General features: G+C 38.1%; 1 long non-coding RNA gene across 3 annotated transcripts in view; it reads right to left on the bottom strand.

Annotated features, from left to right (window-relative positions):
- Positions 1 to 4,172: 4,172 nt before the first annotated feature.
- Positions 4,173 to 18,399, bottom strand: part of LOC110356365 (uncharacterized) — a 29,842-nt gene continuing 15,615 nt past the window's right edge. For all 3 annotated transcript variants that reach the window (XR_010472449.1, XR_010472450.1, XR_010472448.1), the window contains 5 exons: positions 17,070 to 17,209; positions 7,982 to 8,152; positions 6,594 to 6,706; positions 6,151 to 6,295; positions 4,173 to 4,712 (listed from right to left, as the gene is read on the bottom strand). This is a non-coding gene — a long non-coding RNA (uncharacterized LOC110356365). The remainder of the gene's footprint in view (positions 4,713 to 6,150; positions 6,296 to 6,593; positions 6,707 to 7,981; positions 8,153 to 17,069; positions 17,210 to 18,399) is intronic.

The raw sequence follows: 18,399 nt of genomic DNA, 5'->3' as shown, positions 1-18,399 counted from the left end.
CTATTACAGAGGAAAAAAATAGTGATATCAGACACAGGAAAAAATTTCCCCTAGTTAATCATAATTTAAAGGTAACTTCAGAATATTTCCAGGTGTTTAAAGTATAAAGAGCATTTAAAGATTTAGAAAGTATTTTAATTTCTTTGAAGTATTGTTAAAGCATAAATTTGTACCAGTATAAATTCAGGATAATCGAGAACTGAGAAATCACAGGATTGTGAATTAAGTTTGTAGGCGTGATGAACTCCTGTCCTATGGTGAAACGGGTGACAAAGTAAGTTTGTATCCTCTTGGAACACTTTAGTATTACCACAACAGAAATATGAAATACCATTACTACTTGGCGGAGCTGCTGCAAACCTCTTCCTTCTCACGCAAGTGAAATTACAAAAGAGCAGTAACAACACAGACTACACTATCAGTGAAAATGTGCATTTAAGTGAGAACTTATTTCATCTGATGCGTGGGAGTGGGAAAACATGCTGATACTTTATTTTAGGAGAAGCTTCTGGTATTATTTGCCATATTGTGGTCCCAAAATATTCTAATGAAGTTAATAGTCTGGAAATATATATACATACACTCAGAGAGACATATAATGGATAAGAGATGCTAATTCTTGATCATTAACTGAATTAATATAGAAGACATCTGGACCACCCAAATTCCTGTTTGGTTTCTATAATGTCTTGTTCCTTTCAACAGTTTCTGAATCCTAAGTTGTCACTGCTTTTTAGACACGCTAGCTGTAATTACTGTAGTGCTGGGACATTGTGCATCAAATGTCTCTAGGCCCTTTGACTGGTGCTTTAACAATGAAGGAATTGAAGCAGAGTTTTCCTATATTGATATAAACCCTTCCTAACATATTGTGCTGGATAAATCATCACGCAGATAATGTAAAATGACAAGGAATGAAAAATAGCATGGAGTCAGCATGTTTGAGTATGGTATCTGTTGCCAGATTAAAAGCAATAAAAAGGAGCATAAACCAAAATATCCTACCAGTTGCAAAACTGCTGCAGATGACTGAGGCAATCCGTGTGATGGCATGTGTACATCTGTGTATGTGGAGGCCGTGTCTGGCTGCAGGACGGTGCATGCTCCTGTACCCACTGTCCATTTCAGGGGCTGAATTCCTTTACGTGCTTCATGATGCTGCCACCACACCCTGCTTTCCTCCCACGCCGCTCGGAGCGCTCCCACAGCTTCCTGAAGTTTAAGAGGTGACTCAATGGGAAGCAACTTCATGGATTTCTCCGCACAAACATGAGGATGTGTGTTTGCAGACAGGCATCTGAAGTGTTTGTTAGGTTGCCTGTGTGAGAATCCTGGGCTGCTTCATTAAGGAAGTAGCTCTGGAGAGACAGCCTTGATTTACCTCAGCAATGAAAGGATCATAGAATCATTTCAGTTGGAAGAGACCCTCAGGATCATCGAGTCCAACCATGACCTAACCTAACTCTACCACTAAACCATGTGCCTAAGAACCTCATCTAAATGTCTTTTAAAAACCTCCCCCACTCCCCTGGGCAGCCTGTTCTAGTGCTACACAACCCTTTCTGTGAATAATTTTTTCCTAATACCCAATTTGAACCTCCCCTGGTGCAACTTGAGGCCATTTCCTCTTGTCCTATCACTTGCTACTTGGGAGAAGAGACCAACCCCCTCTATGCTACAACCTCCTTTCAGGTAACACGTATCGAATAACAATTGCTGGCACCCTGCATGCTGAGAGGTAATTACACGGTCAGAGATTAAACCAAGAATCATTAGAGCTGTACAGTGTTGACCAAGAATTTTAATCTCTAAATATTCTTACATACATATAACTACAAACTTTTGGAGGGTTTCTTTTTCTTATAGGCTCTGTGTGCTGTTGCGTTTGATGTATCAAAAGGGAAACAACCTCACAGGTACAGGACAGTAGCTGGGTTTCATCAGCAGAAGTTCCCAGTGCTGTACATTAGTGATGCTCTGGCCTTCAGAACAACCGAGAATGGAGGCACTGCAAAGGGCCACCCTGGATAAAAGCCTTTCTCCTAATAGAGAGCAATTTTCTCTCCTTCTATATGGCACCGAACAAAATGTCATCCCCATTTGTTTCTCTCTCTCTTCCTTTTTTTTAAAAAAAAAAAGAAAAAAAGTTACTTTACAAACGTCAAACTCTATAGGTAAATCTGTATTGTTGTTTACAAAAGGAGAGATCCACACCAAATACTAGTAAGTGATTTCTATCAGTGTGTGTCACAGAAATATTTTCTGCTCGTTCTTTTTCCTTAAACTATATTCTGTAAATACTAGATCTCATTCAAAGCCCATTTTTAAATTAAAAAAAAACCTTTCTGCAATTTCACAAGTCGCAGCAACAGGCTACTTTGAATCCCTTGTCAGTATTTGCAGAGCAGGTATTAAAGAAAGTTACTTTCAACTCTCCCTTTGAACAGCAGATCAGTTGAATGATTCACTTCCAGCTCATTTCTACCAGAATTCAGATAAATAAATTGTTTTTCTTTCTTTTTAATCCTATTTGAGTTTTGAATTGGTAATTTGAATTTGGTAATTATTTAGTCTTTGTTTCATGTTATGTACTGCTAACCATGGATCTGCTTGGGGTTTTTAGTGTTGTTTTTAGAAAACAGAAGGTGTCAAACCCAAACAAGGTTTTATAACAATGCCATTACATAACCATCCAATTAGTAGCTTGTTCGCTGCTATTAATAGCAGCTTCCACATCTAAATTGCATTGTGTAGTGCTACAATAACTGGCAAAAAGAGGCTTCACATTAGTTACTCATTCTCAGAAGGGAATAAATGAACTTCATGGAGATTTATGAGATGCAAAGTAATGGGCTGTTTATTAGCTGGCAGGCTGCTGCCTGTTCAAATGCTGTTTACCTTTCCCTGCTCACAGGAGATGTTTAGAACCATTGGATTCTTTCTGCAATTTACTTGTTTCAAGTATCAGTATCTCAGCAATTGTACTCCCAGATGTTTTGTGGGGCAGACTGGAAGGACTGGGAGTGGGGAGGGTGGAGGGGTTGTAAACTTAATACAACCTTGAGTGTTGATTAGCCATTCAGCAAACATTCCTGCTTCCCAGTATCTTTTAATCAGGGTTTGAAGCACGTGAGCCTCATATGTCCATACATATCTTATGTACATCTGACAGAAGGCTGCCAGAGACAGAGCTCAGACTGAGCAAGTCTGAAACCAGGAACTCTCTGAAGTAATTTTCTTTGGAAGAATACCTGTAATCTGGTATTATGTTTCATGTTTACATTGACTGACATACTTCAATTAATTCTCCAACGATGGTGATGTTTTATTGTGTTTCAACTAGAATTCTACTCCAAAGCTGGTTGTCACTGTCCTCTATTTCAGCTATTTCATAACGTCAGCTATTTCTGGTTGGATGTTTTTCATGCTGCAATCACTCGAGTACAGACACGTACAGAGAGGAATCTGAACTCTCCTTTGAAAGAACTTGACTGGAGTTTTGATCATATGAAGCTGCTTGAGGTTCTGACCACAGTATTTGATCCAGAACTATATGTAAATTTTTGTATAATATGAGACTATTTATAAAAGGAGAGAACAGATACGATTTCTGTTATTTTTAAAAAGCCAGTTTAGGAGTTGTAGAATGTGAGCTGGTTTGATATTACATTCCTCTCTTCCTGAATTCCAACATGGAAGTAATGAATCCGTGAAGAGATTTTTCCATGGCCTGACACCCTTCCACTTTTTCTTCATTGCAGACATTTCCTTTCATATCGGATGCCCCAGCTGATATGAAGATGGGGCAAAATCAGCTTGTTACATGCTTCTAAAATAATTTATTGCCCTTAAGTCCATCTTCTCCTCTCCTTGGGTATCATCACTGCTCCTGAATTTCAGACTGTTTGAGATTCAGTGTCTCGCATGCTCTCCATCTCTTCCCTATATCATGATCCCCAACAGCTGCTGCCCACAGGGACATAACAATCTCTTCCACTCCTTTTCCTTAGGCACAAGTTGCTTCAGAATTAAGGATCTTTTTACATGGGTACAATAATTAATGACTATGACTGAGTATTGATTCAGGATTCTGTTTCTGCATTGCTTCCTGGTTGGTGTAGTTCTTCAGGCTCTCTGTACTTGACCTACAGGTATATGACCTCGCTGTGGGGGGCAAGAAGGGGAAGAGAGAGATTTCCATAGTCACATGAGTTAGTTAAAACAAAGAAAAGAACATGCACATTCTTTCATGGACATGTTAAGCCTTACAGGTAAATCACTGACAATGTTCTTTCCTTGGTTTATAATTTCATTTATTGCTTGTACCTATGCTATTGCTTTCCTCTCTCTCTTACTGTAAACTATTTAAAGTTAATAATACATGTAAAATGTAAAACTAAAAACTGAAAATGTGAAATGTAAACTCTTTTTTGTCTCTACATCATCTTTGGTGTTCTTCACAAATAATATACTCCATTTGTCTTGTATTTTCCTTGCCATCATGAGACTTATTAATTTGGTATGTTCACGTATTAATAATCAATTTCAGTAAGATTCACAATGTATTTGTCCCTTTCTTACACATTAATATACATGCAAAATACACAGGAGTCCCAAGCAACTTGCATAGAATGATGGTGAATATGTGGTCTCTTCAGTTTTCACATTTATGCCTAACTCTGCGTGAAGCAAATGATGGCTCTCTCAGGTTTCTGTTGGGCAGAATAGAGGAAAAATGGTCAGGATTAAGAAGAGGTCACAGCACTTTTTGTACTTACGTGCTGAAAGTACAACTACTCCAATGTCTGATAACGGACAAAGTTACAAATGGCAACCTGAAAACCTGGAAGTGCCATTAATGGAACGGTATTTTTTGGTATCTGATGGAGACAAGGCTTTCTTGTGGCACGAATTACTTCTCTGCTTACAGAACAGAACTAAATGCTGCTCCAGTGTGTTACTTCTTGCACACTTCATATTTCTGTCTTACCAACTTCAGAACTAAGTAGAAAACACTGGTCAAGTTTTCTTTCTGAAAACACTTTTTTAAAAAGGGGAGTAAACTAAATAAAAGGCAAAGAAAGATTTGAATAATAGATTTTCAAAACTCAGTAAGCCATTCATAACCAGAACAGTCTGAACAACTCTGAATCCTGTCTGAGTTTCAAAAGATGGATTGCATTAAATTTGGCTGCTACACTCTCATTTTGCTGAAAAAATGAGTGTCATTTTTACGTGGAATACCTTGGTATGATAAGCTTCAAAAATGGCTGGCAAAGTACTTGGCATAGGAAAGCAGGCTTCTCAATAAACACAGCAAACCAGATTTACTTTTGGTGTAGATCTGTCGGATGAAAGACTGACAGAATAATGACTGTGACCCATTTTGTTTTATCAAAAATGTGGATCGGATGCTCAGATAAAGAACCATATATTGCCTGAGTGCTCAAAGCTACTTATATGAGAGAAGATTGCTTTGTAAGTAAGGATTTGTAGGATCAAACTAGCATAAGAGCATAAGAAATGCCCTGCTGCCTCAAAGCAGCGGCTGGTCCAGCCCCGTGCGCTGTCTCTCCCAGGGGCAGGAGGAAACGCTGTGCGGGTATTGAGTACAGAGCCTGCCTGCCAGCTCCACTCCAGCACCCCGCAAAATGCACAGCTGGATTTTAGAACAGTACTTGTGATATATTGCATATAGAAACAGTCAAGAGGGGATGGGGAGAAAGCAAGGGGAGAAGTCTATGAAATTTTGCCGTTCACAGAGAGCTATATCATGTCTTAGAAGACGTCTCTTTAAAGGAAACCATTCAAAGCACTCACAAGTGGTTCATTAGTTTGCTGAACACCTCATGTCACAGAATCACAGGATGGTTGGGGTTGGAAGGGACCTCTGGAGTTCATCTAGTCCAACACAGGGTAGATTGCACAGGCATGTGTCCAGGCGGGTTTTGAATGTATCCAGAGAAGGAGACTCTACAACCTCTCAGGGCAGTCTGTTCCAGTGTCTGTCACCTCCAAGGCAAATAAATTTTTCCCTCATATTCAGATGGAACCTCCTGTGCTTCAGCCTGTGCTTTAGCCGGTGTTACAGCTGCCAATTTGGGAAAACACAGTAGTAGCCCAAAGTAGCCATCATGCATCTGTGCTTACCCTCCTAGAGAAGCGAGTTTCTTATTCCACCGTGGTCTTGCCTGTCTGGCATCACCAGTGGGCTTTTCAGGGGAGACTGGAAGCGATGGGCTGTTACTAAGGCCCAGCCATCACTTTTCTGAGCAGCAGCAGGTCAGCTGGGCACCTTGCAAATGAAAGAGGCATCATGTAAGATTTTTGGTGTCTCAATGCTGGCTTCACCTGCTTTGTAAACAGTACTGATAGTATTTCAGACACAATTAAAAAAATACCAAACCATTCATCTGACAGACCTCCAAGTGAAGGATTAATATGCCCCAAGAGACTCTGAGAGAGAAAAGCTTCAGTTAAACAGCCCTGCCAAAGGTTTTAGAAAGGCTGCTTCCTGAGTGTTACATCTCACCTGCATTTATAATTCAGCATCTCTGGAAGTATGAACAACAATAGCTGATGAATAAATTTACCCATAATCTGTTAAAGAATAAGTTCATCCACGACACAAGATTGCTTCTCTATTTCAGAATGTGGAGACAGGACTCTAGTGGTACCACATCTTTCATCCCCTTCCCAATTTATGCTGAAAAATAAGACACTTATTTGACCTTGAAACAGAATCACAGAAAAACCTCTGACTTGAGGAAAAGATATTTTCTGGATGATTAAAGCAAAATAGTTCTATGCAGTTCTCTGCTCTCCCTACAGAGTTTATTCTTTTCTTCTCAAACGAAAAAAAACAAGATTAATAACAGAAAGTATCAGTAATGGTGCTGGCTTTACCAATTACACATTTTTTGAAGCTCATACAAACATTACAACTTTCAGGCATGAAAAAGACACATGGTAATAATAAGAAGGAGAGGGCTTCAGCTGAGATTTAGACACTGTTTCTCATAGTGTTTCTCATGTTCTTAGCAGGTGGGGTTGAATGTCAGTCCCTAATATTTTTCCCAGTACAGCAAATTTTCTTTGCCTTTCAGACTTTTTTCTTTCTTTTAGTGTGGATGAATCACAGAATGTCAGGGAATGGAAGGGACCTTGAAGTATCATCCAGTCCAATCCCCCCTGCCGGAGCAGGAACACCCAGATGAGGTTACACAGGAAGGTGTCCAGACGGGTTTGAATGTCTGCAGAGAAGGAGACTCCACAACCCCCCTGGGCAGCCTGGTCCAGTGTCTGTCACCCTCACTGAGAAGTAGTTTCTTCTCATATTTAAATGGAACCTCCTATGTTCCAGTTTGCACCCATTGCCCCTTGTCTTATCATTGGTTACATTTAATAAATGAACTACTCATAAGAGAATTACCTGATGTGTCACTCTAGAATGAAAGCATGTGCTTTTATGCAAATAATTTAAAAGCAAATGTCATAGTTGAACTTATGGGCATTATAGATACTGCCTGCTAGTTTAAATTCTTGATCAAGTTGAAAATTTAGGTTACCACAAGCTAGTGAATGGAATAATGCTAACCATGGAGATTCAAGGTAGAGTCTGGGGTACTTCCCAGTTTTCCTAATGATTAGACTAGAGGCAAACTGCTCAAGAACCAAATGTTCATCTTTGGATGCTCCAAAGGCAACACCAGCTGCTCTTCTCAAAGGCAGTTTGATGGTTTAGGAGTTGTGAGGCTCAGCGCAGAGGAAACCGCATGAAGCAGAATGGTCTGTTTTATGAAGGAGTCAGGCACAGTCATCTAATGACCTCTTCTGGCTTTAATAGCTGCCACCAGAGAACTGACATGTTGCCAGCAGGTAATGAGCGTGTCACAGAGAACGTGGCGTCTTAGGGGAGCCTGGGTCAGTCCTGCCTGGGATTAATTGCTGGCTTTCCAGCCAAGCCTTCTGGAGAGCTCACCTGCTGATAGCTTGAAAAGTACCTGGTCATCATTAACACTGAAAGAGCTCATTTAGAAAGGGAATGAGTGCGCTCCTGTAGGAACGCCTGAATCGGAGAGAATAATCCAGTTGCTATGCAATTCAGTGGTCAACAATCTGCATGGATGATCATGTAGGAAACAGATAACCCCTGGAATAGATCCAAGAGATGATTGACATGTTAATAGTGCAGCCAACAGTTTTAATTAAGAAACAAAAGTAAAAAAAAAGTAAAATAAATATGTATAAAAATAATTACACTCCTCCCCCTCCTGCCCCCCCAAAAAACACCACAAAAAAACCCACATCAACAAAGCAAACAAACAAACAATTGTTAAAAACCTGGGTTCTATTTCCTATTGAGGCAGCAAAAGGTTTAGTTATTTTTGTTAAAAACTATAAAATAATTGAAGAAACACTGAGGGTACTGCTGCACAGAAAAACATGTTTATGAGGTCATTATATACATGTATTACAAACTATTTTCAGCTTATGCATTTTATATTCATCACAAAGTTTCAGATACATTTTCTCAGCAAAGAATCATCCAGCTATTCTTGATAGAATTTTTTAAAATATGTTTTTGGAAAAAAAGGATCAAATTTTACACTGAAAAAGCATGAAGAAATTGATTATGATAACCTATAGTGACCTAAAAAAAATTGCTTACCACCTGAAATGCACAAATGCACAAGATCAGTTGTGATGCTACCAAATTAATGGCCTCTGAGAGGGTAAACAGGAAAGAGGCTGATCAGAGCAAATATGTATAGAACAAAAGTGGTTCTATTTCATGCCATCAACAGCAGTCTGCATTTGCTCACTGCTCCACCTTTAATTAACTGAGAAATACACTTGCTTAACTGAGTATTCGCTAGTTTGTTTCTTTTTGATCAGATTCATAACAATGGACAGAATGGATTGAGTCTATGAAATTGCAATGTGGATGACAACCTCTGAGGAAACAGGAAAACTCAGCAAGAAACTTATGAGCTACTTGGGTTTCTTTCCAATTTTTCTTGTGTGATTCCATCTCAGGTTGGTGTGCCCTCAGGCCTTGTCTTTATTCTAGGCATGCCACATACAGGAATTAAATGTATAGGACCCAAAGAGTGCTTCTGGGCCATTTTAGCCCATTACAATATGGCCAGGCTTCACTTCTTCCTCTGCTAACCAGATTAAAAATCAGCTCAATACCATTACCACATTAAGGGTTAGAAAACTTTGCTTAATATCCAGCCTGTATTTACCCATTTTGAGCTTGGAGCCGTTTGTTCTGTTCCAATGTTGTCCTTTAATTTCCATTAAGCTTGTCCCCAAATGCTGTTAACGCTCTTCTGTGTCGAGAGTGCAATTTCATCCTTTATCGGTCTTTGTTTGTTTTTTTCGTCTCTGATGAGAATACAGGTTCTCCTTTTTCCCTGTCATCTTCAGATCTTCCCCTGGTAGCTGTTCAGGTTTGACTTTCTTGACTATGGTAAAGCCAAATTCTACATACTACTTATAATTACACCTCTAATTCTCATTTATAATTATTTGGGGCACACACACATCTCATCAGTCCTTCTCTATTTCTGCTTAAAATATAAAACCATACTTATGTCTACTCTGATAAATTCTAGCACCACAAATCCCATATCACTATCACCTGAATAAGATAAACCCAAGCCTATCTCCAAATAGTCTTTTCCAAGTGATGAAGGAAACAAGATGCCCACACACCCAACTACAGACAGCCAAGATTCAATGGGGATTTAGTCCAAAAGAGGACACTTCTCCCTCCCCATGAAAGACAAGAGTGTTTGGACTGTAGCATAAGCTGAGTAGACCAGACCACAAGTTTGATTCATCAAAGTTTTTCCCCTTATTTGTGTTCTCCTTTCACTGGTGAAAGAAAGAAATTTTCTGTGGTAAATGGTTGTGTTTCTGTACCAAATTTTGTTTATAAAAATAGAATCTACCTAGTGGCGTTTTGGTTTTGTTTGTTTGTTTGTTTATGCTTTTGGGTTTTTTTGTTTGTTGTTGTTGTTTTTCCATTTAGTGAACTAATAGACCTCTTGACCATATTTATACTACATACTGATATACTATCACACTGATACATTTCCTTGCTAATAATTTCTTAAAAATAGTCTCAAGTTTCTGCTCTGTAGCTTGTAACAAAATACTATGGCCCCAAATCCCATTTTTCTTCTGACTTCAGCAGCATATTACTGTATTTCCAGGGGAGATATATATGAGTTACATAGTTTGGTTGTGCAATAATAGCTGTTCAGGGATTTAAAGCCCCTGCTATCTCTTTGCTACAGAGCTACCTGCCAAATATATGAGATTTTCTTTCGGGAAAAACAATTAGCGATGCATAATGAAATCACGGATTATTGCTATTTTGGAACTTTTCCAAACTTTTGGCAGGGTTGCTCTGGAGACCCATATAAGCTCCTGCCACAAGCCTCTTGATGGTTGAGACCCTATAAATATCAAGGTCAAGAGCAATCTCTGCTTATAATTGTCCAGAGAAATATGTTTCTGGCTCCTTTCATGACGTCATTGACCTTGAGAAAAATAATTGTGAAGGTTAAAATGTCTCTTGGTGATCTGTTGAGCAGTCAAATTGCTTACTCACCATCACGACAAGCCCCCAGGGCTGGTATTTGTGACCTGCCAACTGCCTGGTTGCGACTCTCTATTAGTTTTGGAGGTTGGATGATTTAGGCAATATTAAGATAAATTATCTTCAGTGATCTAAGACTGAGAGGAAAAATGCCACTTTTTATTTGGAGATGGATCAGTGCAAAAAATTTTCAAATACTACTGATTATTCATGAGCTGAAAATAATCGCTAATTCCTTGCAGAAGCAGAATTTTCTTAGTTTGAATGAGCATCATTGTTCAGACATAACTCCCAAATTACTATCTCATTTGCTTTCCCTAAAAGGTATTAAATGTGATCAGTGTGCTCATGTAGCAAATCAAACAAATCATAGAAAATTAGTCCATAGCAAACAGACTGACAAAGAGGAGTGTTGAGGGGAATGAAGGGATGCCCAGGGCAAGTTTGCTTTCTTGACTTGGTTTCTAGCTGCACAGTAGTATCTCAGAAGGCCGAGTTGGTGGATTAGAGTGCAGAGATTCATAATGTGCAGGCAATGATTGCTGAGCATCCCAACTTGAGAGAGTTTAGTGTGTCTTACAATAAACTGAGATTAATTTTAGATTCTGCAGTAAAAAATAAATCAGCAGGAGTATGAATGGTCTTCCTTGAACAAGGACATGTGTTCAAGGTATAGGAATGTTATGTTTCTGGAGGTAACAGGCAAATCTGTATCGATAACAGTTCACATCGGTATTTATGGCCTCATAACTACCCAATAAAAATTTCAGATAGCTCAGAAGAACTTGGAAGAAAATAATATTTAAAGGATCTTGTTAGAAATCCTCCCTGTCCCAAAGGAGAAGAGAAAAATCCATAAATGCACCATTGGCTGTATAAAAAGTTTTAAGGCATCTCGGATAGTTCACATGTTATGATAAGCCAAGTGTACAGTGGCAAGGAGACCCTTAAGCCAACACAATGAAAAAGTAGAAACAGGAAAAATATAGGAAAAGTCACCTTGCAACAGTCAAGATGACAAGAAAAACACCAATGAATCACTTAGCAAAAGTGAAGATGTACTTTAAACCTATTGCAGAGATAAATAAAAACAACTGGAATTATCTATTAGTTAGCATGCACCTATTTTAGCAGGTATCACTTGCATCTGGTGGGGTTTTGTTTGGTTGATTTTGTTTTTCACAAATGAACTGCTAAATCACTGACTGGAGCCAGAATCAAGGGGATAAAAAGGGAAGTAAGATCAGTACCCTATTAAAGAAATATATATCTATCTATATATCTATATATGTATCTATATCTCTATCTAATCATGTCCTAAGGAAATGACAAACTGGACACTTACTGTCTTGAACAAAGCTCTACAGTTTAAATCACAAAGAGGAATTCATCATTACCTTGTGCTACAAGAACATCCTTGAGCATTGAGAGTAGGACTAAGTACCTATCTATAGTCTGATGGCAGCCTTGGGCCTCTAGTACTTAAACAGCCTTAGAATTTCTACAGATTACAGTACAGTTCCCTAACTCAAGAAGCCATTTCCCACATTGAATAGTAGTATATTTTGGTTGGTGTTTAAGCCAGAAACAATTTAATGCATAATGAGTCATGAGAAGAAGAATTAAACTGAAAAAAGAAGACAGATAATTGAGAACTTAAATAGATTGCCCAAAACCAGAAGCTTTGGCTGAAAAAGAAACCTGTGGGTTAAAAAGTAGCCTGGCTTTGAAAGAAATGAAACTCACAATAAAGCGAGATAAATATTGGTGCTTTCATTTCCTTGGTAGTCAGGCTGCCCCTTTAACCAATACACCCTTCCTTCCTAAGCTTGGGCTAACACACATTAACAGGAGAAGGAGATGACAATAACAGTGAAGAAAAGTCAAAAACTTGCACTTTGAAGAAAGGGAAGCAAAGGGCACAAAAATATGTATGTGGCAAGCAAAGCTGAAACACTGAAAGCTTTAAAAATATACTCTTGGTCCCTATGTCGTCCATTGGAGTTTCAGACCAGTTTGAGAGGAAGTAACAGGAACATCACTCACACCATCCCAACAGAACTTTGTTTCCAGGAGCTTTATGTTTGGCAAGATGACAAGTCGTGAAATATCAATGGTACGTTGCATATTAGAAAGCAAAGAACAGCAGTGTTACTCTTCTTGAAAGGAAAAATGAATGTGTCATTTTGAATACAGAAAAATATCAGCAATTTCAGTAAATACAGCTGCCTGGTAAAAAGGCCCAGTGCCTGTTTCGAGCTTCATAATGTCAATAACAGGTTTTTGAACCTGACAATGAGTAAAAACGCTCCTTTTTAGGCTTGATATAAGTGTGTGTTCCTCAGACAGAGTACAATTTTACAATGACACCATGGGGTGACCTTCAAACGTGTTCTTTCCAGAAAGAACTCTGATATACCAGAGTCCCAAGTACAAGGTTATCAAGAAAGCAATATATGCAGTGTTTGGCCCAAGCTCCTTCCCCTTGCCTAAGTCAATTATATATAAATTAAATTGGACTCCTACATTCTCCTCGTCTCCTCTCACAGCCTTTCATCAAACAGTTACTTAAAATAAATATTTCCTTCCTCCATCACTTGCTAATGTTTGTCGTCGTTAGCTAAAGTTGTCAGCCCAAGGTGACAGTCAGCTAACTGAAAGAAAATCATAGAGCAGGATCACAAGGCTGTTCATTTCTTCTGAACTTGATGCTTTATTTCAGCAGCTTTGCTGGATCCTACTCTTTCAAAGCTTTACATTTCTTGCCAGCTCAGAGGCTCCAATTTCAACATTTTCTTTACGGTAACTCCTAGTTGTGGCAAGCCAAATGTACATATTTTTCAACATAGATAACCCCCCTTCATGCGCATCTGAGAATAAGACTAATATGTAAGTGTTCAATACATCTTAGCATTACCGTGAATACAAACAAAGCAGCCAAGTCAATAAATTACATGAGATAGGCTTCTCCCAGAGGACGAGAAGGAAGTAAATGAATAAAGGTATATATGTAAGGTGAGGCTGAGTCCCTAACAAGGAATCTGTGGAAGGGAGGGAGAGAATAAATCTTTCCTTATTCTCGGTGGAACTGCATTAATCTTGCCTCAATTAGGCTTTTCTTACCTATTGCTTTTCCTCCCATGAGCAAACAAATAAAAGCTGTAGTAAGGAAGGAAAGAGGAGAGACACAGCCAAGGTAGAATGTTTAAAAAAAAAGAAAGTAGATTATTATTTTTTCAGAGCAAGTGACAGTTGAGATATTGTGATTAAGCAAAACACAGCTCCTCTCTGAACAGTTTATGGCTTTACACAGCTGATGCACTGCATTTTCTCTGCCTAGAAACATACAGCTAAAACTAATCCTTCACAGAGTGTTTCATCAAACAAAGAGAATGAGGCGACTGTCATGAAGAATGGACCCCTTTTTGTAAGGCCATTTTCTCTGTCAGTCACCAAGTCCTGGTGCCTTCTTAACACAGCCCTCAGGGCTAAGATCTGTTTATTCCTCCCTCCCACTCTATTCACTTTGATTGTCTGAAGAGGAAACATATTCCACTTTCACTCATGCATTTTACAGAGTGCATCTCATTTTCAGTAACAAAAAGACACAGTCACTTCTTATGTTCAGGGTGCCTGTTTCACTCTTACACATGTAAAAATTCCTGTGGTCTGTGTAATACGAATGTTTCCCCATTGTGGAAGTCCGTTTATTAAGTGCTGACCATTACCAATCTGCTAATCTAATAATACAAGATGGTATGTTTGTACACCCATAGCAAAGCAGGTAAAAACACCAAGACACGTTCATATGTGTCATTTTGTTGTGTGGAAAGCAAGGATTTAGGGGCCATCTTCACAGACTTCAAAGCATGACCCCAGAGTCTGTACTCTTTGGCAATGTTGAGGCATATTCATAATCTCTCATGAGCATATGAAAGAGAATGCAAAAACAGAAATAAAAATTATTCACAGAATTCATATCTAAATGCTGTTTACATACGTTGAAATCACATTCTACTGCAGTCGATGAGATCTACCTTTTTACTTCTGCTAAAAAAAAATGGGAACAATGGGCCCAGTCCTCTCCTTTCTCATTTCCCTTCTACTGTGCTGCATATTCCCTCCCAGGGAAACCCTCCTGGAGCAAAGGAAATAAGCGTAAATGCCCATTGGTTTTACTGCTACAACATCATTCTCCTTCACTTTGCATTCTACCGATTTCTATTTACAGCTCAAACTCTTTGAGGCAGGAACTAATACCCCGTGTTTTCACAATGCTTAGCACAACAGCCATCTATTTCTTGGCCTTCAGATGGTCTTTTTTTAATCCTTTGCTTATATAATGCACATGATTCATTAATATGAAGTCTCCCATATCACAGAACATCTGATTTTTAAAATTTTTTTACTTTATTTTATTTTAGTTTAGTTTAGTTTAGTTTTTAGTCCTTCTGTGAAGTTGTCAAGTCAGCTTCAGGATGTTTTTTCTAAACTTGACCCTTAAAAAGTTGATATAACTAGGATGGGAAATCCTTTCCAATTTCATCTTTCAGGGATAATCCCATGTCGGTATATGCTATTTCCTGATTAGATGTTTGTATTAGGAGAACATCTTTCTTCATAGTTGTGTCTTTCATTTAGTTTTGGAAAAGATAATCCTTGGGGTCATTAACGCTTCCTATGGTCCTGTTGAGCTTGGCAGAGTTTTCTTTCCTTATATTTCACAGCAATTTTTTTCCCTTATGTATATTGCCTTGAAAGGTTTCCTCCATCTGTTTTGTGTTTTAATGCTTGGATGGGGTTATGGGGCCATTTCTATATAGGGCATTATCTGGTTTGCCTTTAAAAATGCACCAGCTTTGCAAATTAGAGGCTAATGATTTACAGCCCAAATGCTGCTAACTGTCTCATTACTGGTCAAACAATGACTTTTCTCAAATGTCAGATAACAGATGGTGAACAGAAATTTTATTTCCTCTTCTTTAAAAACTACCATCTGAGCTAGCAGAGAAAAAGTGAGAAGAGGGGAGAGCTGGACAAATGCTTCAGATTTTAAACATATTTGTTTTTAATCAGCATTTGACATTTAAAACCTGACCAGTTCCATAGTTAATTGCATTTTTTTTCCCGTATTTCGGTTAAAATTTCATAGTTTGAAATCTGATTCAAAACAGACAAACTGTTTACTACTTTATAAAGTTCTTGTGCTTTTGTCTTTAAGAGGTAGTGATGTCAAAATAAAACCAATAAGTTACTTTAAATTTTTAATAACAAAAAATAAACTAAGCCACATTGTAAAAAATGTTCATATTTTTCTTAGGAAGGAATCACTATTACTACAATTTCCCTGTAGCAAAGTGTTCTGTTCTAAGAAGATGAGGTGGATAGCTGAAAAAATGTCCACAGGATATACTTCATAACCTGGAATTTTATGTTTAGTCTAGAAACATTACCTAATTTTTAAACATTGCATGATGTAAGAGGTAATTAGTTCTTATATTAGATCCATAAAAAGGAATACACATATTTTCATCTGTGTCTATTAGATTATTACATTGCTGGTGATACATGATATCCTGAGGAAAAGTACAGCTTGTAACAGACACAAAACAGTGGCTGAAACTTAGCTCAGCCTAAGCCCTGTTTGATTTGGACAAGGGTGATTGTTCTGAAGGACTGAAACTTGAGAAGATGTTTCCTGTTGCTATAACCTTCACCAAGACCTTTGTTTTAATATCTATAAATTCTATTCTGAATACATGCAAGGAGTAACACACTGTATTCAGCTGGAGCCAACAGCAACTACAGACAATACAATCTGTTTCATTCTCAGAATGTCTTTGATAAGACTCAGTCCCACTAGATGACAGGGTTAAATGTGTGTTTCTTCTAATTGAAACTGTTATCCATCATGAAAACTTTAGAACAAACTTCACAATTTTAAGTGTTTATCAAGACCTCTGTTGATGTTATTAAGAATTTTACTTCAATATGTATTGAGTAACTGTTAAATATTGAACATTTATAAGTAGTCTTGAGCTGGAAAGTAACTAAATATTTTATTGGGAAAAAAGGTAATTGACTATGATAACAGCCATAATAATTACGTAATTGATTATGTAGGGGAAGACATGTGAATGTATGTGTCTTGCTATCACAAAAAGTTTGCATGTAGACAAAAAGAAGAAGAGAATGATAGAAAAGTCCCATCTAAAAAACACACGTTATTGCTATGGTAAAAGCCACAAGATTCAAAGAGTACATGAAATTCTCTGGAGAGATGAGAACCAAGGCTGAATAGATTATTCATCTGCCTTTTCTGCTGTATTTTCTCAGCTGTTTTGTTCAGAGAACAAGGGAAATGTTTGTTTTATTCTTATAATAAGTGTTGGAAATGCTAGTGTACTTTCCTACTTTTATAGCAAAACACTATTGCCACTTCAAATGCACCCACCTTTTACATGTTCTGAGACAACAGCCCTCAAGAGTAATGAAAACGTTCTGTCTCGTTTTTGAGCAAACCATGGCAATATCTTCTGTTCACTTCTGTTCCAAACCTTTCCATCAGTGGAATCTGAATCACTTCTTTGCTACCTTGATGGAAAAGGACAGGAAAACATTTAAAATCTAAGTAATTTCAATAACAGCAGCAATTTTTCATCCTTCTCAGCTGCCTCGGCCAAATGTTATCCTAATGCTCCTCCAAATACTTGTATTCTCCCCTGCATATTTAGCTGATGCTAGCAGATGCTTAGCCTGCGTGTCAGCCCTCCGGGGATGGAGCCATAAACGTCTCCTCAAAACTGCATCGAGTACCATTCCCCTCCCAGCAAAACTTAATGACTTTGCACAGGATTCAAAAAAACAAATGAGGCCCCTCACTAAGAGGAATTCAAGTTAGAGTTTACTTTCCTGTCCTCACTTGAACTCAGCCTGCTGTAACTACTGAAAGGCTTTCTCTCTTTAAAATTCATTAATTCTGTGGACAGCGCTCGTAGCATCGTAGTGACAGGGATGAAAGGCAGCAGGGCACCAACAAGCCCTGAACAACCATTTTATTTGATCACCTTCTATAGAGTTGATCTGTTACCAAAAAAGGGATGATTTTCCATCAAACTGAAGGCAGACAAAAATAATTGAGTAAACTATGTCTAACCTGTCCAAAATGAATTGCCTGAACTGACCGTGTACTGTTGTTGAAACTGGAGAGTTATGCTTATAGCAGTTGGCATATAATTGAGTAACGGTGCTAAGTATTTTATCAGTGTTTACAGGTTGCGGAAAAGCTAAAAATGTGCTAAAAAGCAGAGGGTAAACGAAAAAGACATGAGGTTGTGTTTTGTTTTGTGTGGTGGGGTTTGTTTTTTGTGTTTTTTTCTTCCCCACTCCCCCTTGAAAACTGAGTTTTAGAGTAATCAGATGCTTTGTGAGAATCTGATTCACGATTTCTGCATGACTGGGTTTGGCAGTACTCAATGTTTGTTACCAGCGCAATGTTGCTGCAAATGCTGCGAACAGTATCCTGAGTGATGACACACAAAAAAAGATGAATTATATGTTCTAAAGATCGAAAACTTACTAAGGAAAATTGACTTGAGGAAAACATAAGATCGGGTTTTCTATTCATTTTGGTGACAGATAAATACGAAACTCAGGGGAAAACAAAGTTTGTTTTGTAAGGTTGGATACACTGTTAAAAAAAATAAAATCAGATTATAAATACCAGATCTCCACGTAATGTAATTCACTTTCCTTCCACTGATTTAAGCAGGTATTAAATTGAC

Source organism: Columba livia, chromosome 4, assembly GCF_036013475.1.
Source record: "Columba livia isolate bColLiv1 breed racing homer chromosome 4, bColLiv1.pat.W.v2, whole genome shotgun sequence".
Classification (NCBI taxonomy): Eukaryota; Metazoa; Chordata; class Aves; order Columbiformes; family Columbidae; genus Columba; species Columba livia.
The sequence above is the reverse complement of the archived record's forward strand: the minus strand, read 5'-3'. Positions and strand labels throughout refer to the sequence as shown.